This window comes from Bacillus rossius, chromosome 15 (assembly GCF_032445375.1).
Source record: "Bacillus rossius redtenbacheri isolate Brsri chromosome 15, Brsri_v3, whole genome shotgun sequence".
Taxonomy (NCBI): domain Eukaryota; kingdom Metazoa; phylum Arthropoda; class Insecta; order Phasmatodea; family Bacillidae; genus Bacillus; species Bacillus rossius.
Genome location: NC_086342.1, coordinates 14,721,640 through 14,728,680, shown reverse-complemented (window position 1 = coordinate 14,728,680; position 7,041 = coordinate 14,721,640).

Genomic DNA, 7,041 nt, shown 5'->3' with positions numbered 1-7,041 from the left:
TGTATTGCTTTTCTTTCTCCCATCCATTTAAAAGTAAATGTGGTCATACACAAATTTCAAAATTTCTCATGTATGTCCAACTGAGATTAATAAATTCAGTAGTTACAAAAAAAAAAGTTTCATTGTGTTAGCCATTAAAAACAGTGAGCTGTGCGATTGTAAAAAATTGTATAAGATTTATTTACTTAATTTATTCACACTGAAAATAAATTAACACAGAGGCATTAACAGCCTCTCTACAATTTTTTTTTTTATCTCATTATTATTATTATTATTTTATGAGGGCTATTTCTGAAATTTTAACTCTATACTTCCTTTGCATTAGTTCTTCTGTCACTAATATTTTTAACAGACATCCACTAAATGTACTATTGGGTTTAAAAAATCTTACAAGTGATAAATAATTACAAACGTTTGCATGACTTTTTACACCCATTATAAATGCAGGTAGTGAATAACTATTTAAAATATTGATGACATGACAAAAAATACAAAGGAGTTATCAAGTTGAAATTTCAGAAATGCCTGTAAATAGTAGTAGTGATGAGAAAATAAAAAAAATTTCACTATAGTGTGTGAGAGCAAGCATTAATACGAAACTAAAAGGTAAATTTGACTGTTAATACAGTTAATACATATTACTCCATTAATAATTGTTGCCGCATAAGTCATGAGAGATTTTCCTCCCCCTCATCCCCCCCCCCCCCAAAAAAAAAGTACCTATACTATTTTTTATTTGATTTTGGATTGTTATCAAAAGCATAATTATTTATGATTGCGTAACAAAATTTTTTCGTATCTAATGTTTATGAATGGTGGGGATTTAAAAACCCTTTTTAAAAATGCCTAACTCGAAAACTGACACTTTTTGATTGTTTTTTTATTCATAACCGTAATTAATTAGCTTATCAACTGTCTTGACTCTACGTTGAGTTATGGGACATCCTATGTCTGTGCGCAGAGCGTGAAGAAACTCTTCACTGACTCTTCATGGAACCCTGCGAGACACTGATACTTTTTTTTAAAACATGCTGCAAAGATGAAGCCTGTAACCAAACACTGCAAGTTTGTTTGTATGGGAGTTGCTGACCGGCATTCATTCAATCATTCTTTGTTCAAGCCCCAAACACCCGCATCGGCAAGACAACACTATCGGTAACGTCAGTGGCGTAACACACCAATGTGTTGTGGAAAAAATCTTGTGGATGCTGCGTTTTCTAAAGCTGATGAAGATACTTAAGTGAAATTCTGAAAGAAGTTAATAGAATTTTAAATTAAAATAAACAATACGGAATAATCAAACGGAGTTGTACAATCAGGAACAAGCTGCAAAAACTATTTTATATTGTACTACAGCAATTTCCACAAGACCTTGTGAATAACATTTTACACTTGCATCATAGGTGCATGATTTGGCATCATTATATTTTTCTATACTGGTCCTTATCAAAGTGTGTAATTAAAAAGTATTAATTTTCTTTTCTAACTTGACCCCAACTTTAATAAATTACAGTTGGTTGCCTACCCGTGTTGCATAAAAGCGTCCAACTGATGACGAAAATCATTTGCGCCAAACAGAGGTAAGTTGGAACATTTTATGTATTGCAACAAATCTGAAAGTTTATTTTAAATGTATCAGAAAAATATTTATGATTTAATAGGTCCACCTACCTATGACAGACACTAAGCTGGCGCATAGCATAGATGTAGAATTGAGCAATTTATCGCAAAACAACTACATGCTGTCGGGGGGGGGGGGGGGGGGGGGGGATGGCTTTGAACACTTAACTTACTCGACGATGTAACTGAAAATAATATATGCTGCAGTTAATAGTTATTTTCGTGGTGATGCAATGTTGAGAAAAATTTTTTTAACTAGTCTTTCGTATTCGCCAAAGATGTGAAATATCTAACCTCATGTTGCAAATACACTTACACTCTGACGCGAAATTTAACGTAGAACTCTACATAAAAATGCTGAGCGTGATAAATACGCAAATTGTGTTTTCAACTTCACTTCTGGACGTGAATCACACGTTTCTGCACCTGCCGGAGAAACTACATCGACTATCAAATCATTCAATTTGCAGACCGAAACTTTTAACTACGTAAATAATGAATGAACCAGTTCCGGTAAAAGTGAAAAAGAAAAAAAATACTAAACCCTGGCTTTGGACCTGACTATCGACAGGGAATTTTACTAAAATACTGCCCTTATTGTTAAAATTCATTAAGCAGGTAATACTACTATAAAGTTGCCCTTTGGCTTTGTAAACTTTCGTTTGTGCCATCCGCCACAGGCGGCAGCACCCTGGTTACATTACACGTTTCCATTCCATTCACTAAATCACTCCCACCAAATGCCGCACACCGAGAGCTAAGATGTTCCACATCAATAATTATATGCCATCTACAATGTTGCAGAAAGAAAAAAGGAGTTTGTATTTAAAGAAAACTCCAGTCCAAAATGTTGATTACTACACAGCTTGTGTTCTTGAACAACGTCCCGCATGGCTGAAGGGGCCGAGTCCAGAGCCAGCTGACAGAAGAGCTTAACGCTGTCTCACTGTGTGAGGTCAAACCTGGGTAAGGCAGTCGCGACACACTTCACCAGTAGCGACCGATCCAGGACTATCCAAGACGACTCGCCACACAGGCTGAGAATATCTTCTCGATTTCTGAATGAATTATATACACACACACATATATAATTCATCCAGCAATCGATAAGATTTTATATATTATATATATATAAACATGGTGCAGGCTTCTGTAGTCGAAGTCACTAACTATCTCTTGACCTGTGGGTCTTACTCATGTCCGTGTAATTGACATGATCGTTGAGGGCAAGCTTCAAGGTCACGGTCGCTAGGTAGTGCTCTGGAGAAGCAGAGAGAGAGAGATCGCCGACAGAGATATGACAGAAGATTAGTGAGTCTAAGGTAGGTATTGTTTATGAGGAAGGGAGGAACAGGCACAGTGGCGTAGCCAGGATTTGTGTATGGGGGGTGTTAAGAAGCATGCCCCCCCCCCCCCCCCCCCCCCCGCCGTATTAAAGCGGGGGGTACGGGGGTCCTCCCCCGGGAAAATTTGGATTTTAAGGTGTAAAATAGTGCTATTTTAGCAGTTTTCGGTACTTAAATTTAAATATTGTAATGGTAAAATTTTTTATTAATTTTAATATGAAATTTGTTTGAGTGATGAATAAGAAATTAATTAAAGATTTGGTGCTAAGGGGGTTTGAACCCCTAACCCCCCCCCCCCCCCCTGGCTACGCCCCTGAACAGGCATGACAACGTAGTCAACCTCCGTTGCCAGCTCTGGCGCACTGAGGAAAGCAGGCGCGTGCCTAGCTAGAGGTTCCAACTGTCAACTGAACCGTCAGACGAGCTCACAGAGTTTCTTCACTGGGAGCCTGGGACGACCCAACTCTTCATTACGCATCGTATACGGTAATTGTTTTTTGCTCACTGCCACGAGGAAGTGGGTGACCTTCCAGGAAGGAGCTGACTTCGCCACCCTGCGCTACCTCTTCACCCTGCTGACCCCCCCCCCCCCCCCCCTCCCCACACATCAATCACATTCTCCATTATCAATATCCTCACGTCTTTGTACGCAATTACTTCGATGTCGACGTGTCGATAAGCCATAATAAATATTTGGTGTACAAGTTGCTGGAAGGGAATGAAACAACCACATAAAACAATTAGTTTTAATAAAGTGGCTTGTATTTTGATGTGTAGACAACTTACGGCATTCGGTAGGAGAAATGTTTTTTAATGGAACGGAAGTCGATTGGAACGTTAATGTAGTAGGTAGGTACGTGTAAACATGACACAAAGCTTTCGTGAACATTACAAAAAAATTACGACGCGGGTAGGCATTATTAACAACAAAACTTTATAATAGTACAACAATATTTTAATACTTAGTTATATATAATTTATAGTCATCCAAAGAAATAATGACAACTTAGTAAAAAACAAGAAAGATGTAAAAAACCTAGAAAAATCTTTTTGCGTATATTTGTGGGGGTCCCGACGCGGTTTTCTTTCGAGAATTTCTTCAGCGAAAGTATCAGGAGACTATAAGTCGACAGGAGGTACGAAGTCCCGCTACCTCCCGCAGCGTTATGTGCGCCTAATACTTTGGGTCTCCGCTCGCTCATGTGAGGATCGTTCGGAAAGCAAGGACGCGGTTTTCTTTCGAGAATTTCTTCGGCGAAAGTATCCGGAGACCATAAGTCGACAGGAGGTACGAAGTCCCGCTACCTCCAGCATCGTTATGTGCGCCTAATACTTTGTGTCTCCGCGCGCTCGTGTGAGGCTCTGAAAGCATGATGGTTGCATGCTGCCAAGGGGCAAGTTGGAATTTAAACTAGTTGGTGCATTGATTGGTTAATTTTGCTTACTAAATTTATCTGTGTAATCTCTCTCTGAAATGTGTTTACGCACTGTGATAGTTACAATTTAATTTTTTAACACTGAATTAAATAAATTTCTATCAAACATTTTGATTAAAAAAAACCTGCAAGCATTGGTTTGGTGCGTATCTAAACAGCAAGAAACATTTTATATAAAATTATTTTTTTTTTGTTGTCGCACGAATGAAAACCGTATGTTCACAATAACGTGATATATTTTGCTGTCGCATCATCTGTGCGAATCGCGTTATCACGTTATTGTGATTTTAGCATTGAAAGGAAAGACCGTGTGGTCCTGACGAGTTAACTACGACTAACGGACTGGAGTTCAGTTAAAGTACCACCATATATTAATGATACAGCGAGTGCGAGTTATTTTCTTAGCGTTGTAGATAAATAGCTATCCAAGTGCATCAGAATGATTTGCGACTCAATGGAAATATAACCGGCTAATGACAGGGGTACCACGTCTAGAACTATGTATAATTAAAATTATACAAATAGCAAGACTTATGTGATATTGATAAGCTGTAATTATAGATGAGTGAAATCCTGGTACATTGCAAATAGCCAGTTTTTCATTTTATAAACGCCGGCATGACTTACGCTTTTTTTTTTCTTCTTTCAGTTATGACAGCTTTTTTGAACAGGTTCTTTATTTATTGAGGATGTTAACTTCCTTTTGACTTCATTCAGCGTTAATTTGTGCTGGTTTAGGCTTTGATTCGTGTTTTTTTTATAGGTAATTAATTATATCTTGTCGTTTGAGTTGAGACCATGTCAGGCAGTTATCTTCAAAGGCACGCACATATTGCATGACACCAGACTTTAGGGCTGGTAATCGCCCTTGAAGATGGCTGCAACGTAGAAAGCTGAAACGTCAATATTCCTTTAGATGTGGTCTCAACCCAGATGACTATTAGTAGTTTCAACTATAGCCGCGAAAGCCTGGAGTAGTTTTATTTTTGTTGTCATCAATTACTAACCAATTTTCGTTTTCATTTTTAATTCATATTTTTCATGTTAGACTTCTTAAGGCACGTTGAAGGCAAAATTTTAGAATGCGACGAAATGCGCGCGCATCATGTGTTGGGAATTTAACAGGATGAAGTCCAATCCACATATGTGATTCGTCTTTTGTTCAAACTCAAAATATGTATACAAAATGACAAATGGTTTATTTTTAAACGAATGATAGTTCTTCATGTATCAAACAAATTAAAGAACACGTGCTCAATATTTCCAGTATGGAACTAATAGCTGCAACTGTTATGCTGGAATCAACGAACACAGTTTATGCAGTTTGGTTTTCTTCATATTTACTTATAACTTAATGTTTTTGTTAGAACGTACACATGGATTCCATGATAATTACAACGTTTGTTGTTACTCTTTAACGTGAAAAACGTTGCACTATCTCTTTCTTTTCATGTTAACTAACCTGTTTGTTCGTGTTTGTGTCAAAATAAAGGTAGCAGTCCATTGGTCACACATGTTTAGCTACCTCTGGCTGGTGTTTTCGTAATAAAAAAAAAAAAGCATAACGTATCAAGCGCGTATTTATTGGTGTGTAACATATTAGCTCTCGGTGTACGGCATTTGGTGGGATTAATTTTGTGAATGTGACAGAGGTCAAGGAACGGAAATGTGTAACAACCACGATGACGCCATCTGTGGCGGATGGTGCGAACAATAATTCACAAGGGAAACTTGCTTAGTGAATTTTAACAAGATGGGCGGTATTTTAATAGAATTCCTTGTCGAAAATCAAGTCCAGAGAAGGAGTTTAGTATTTTTTTTTTGACGTGACGTCTAATAAATCGATGAACGCTGGCTGCACGCACGAAAAAGTGTCCCGTTACGCACATTATCACGTTCCGCTGTGTCCCGTTACGCTCATTTTATATTGCTCTTTGCTAACCTGAACCTCCTAGCATTGCGACCGAGTCCGTGGAGTAATTCTGTTTTCATTCATTTCAATGTAACATTTTCATTGCTCTTTGCTAACCCGTTCCTCCTAGCATTGCTGCAGAGTCCGTGGCGCAAATATATTATTTTTGACTGCATCTTGGCGTTGGGTAAACCATTTTCCTTCCAATCATCCTTGAAACACTCCCATTCGTTTCCTATTTTTCCTATCATCGTCCTATCCTTAACAGAATAACACAGATTGGAAGAAGTTAAATAGCAAACATGTATAAAAGTTATAGTTAAAATAATCTCTTCGTTAAAGTAATAAACATATATGAATTAATGAGTGCAAATAAAAGTAAATGTATCAATTAAATTGTAGATTTCATTTCACTCCTTTGTATCCATACAAAATAGTGATAATTCAATAAAAATGATTCAATTTTATTCATAAAAGTATGCAATCATTTCATCAATGTTTTGTTGTGTCGTCACGTTAAACTATCGTCCGTAAACCGACTTTACAGACAACTTTTTTTTTGCCTTTTATCGGAGTCGTTTCATTATTCATTTTAAAGAATTCTGCGAGTTTGGCACGTTACCGAGATCAGACGTTACACATCACTGGCGAGGACTGAAACCTCTCTGTCGTGGCTTCGAGGCGCGCCGCACATCTACTGAAACTAAGGTTACGATTGCAGGTGTAC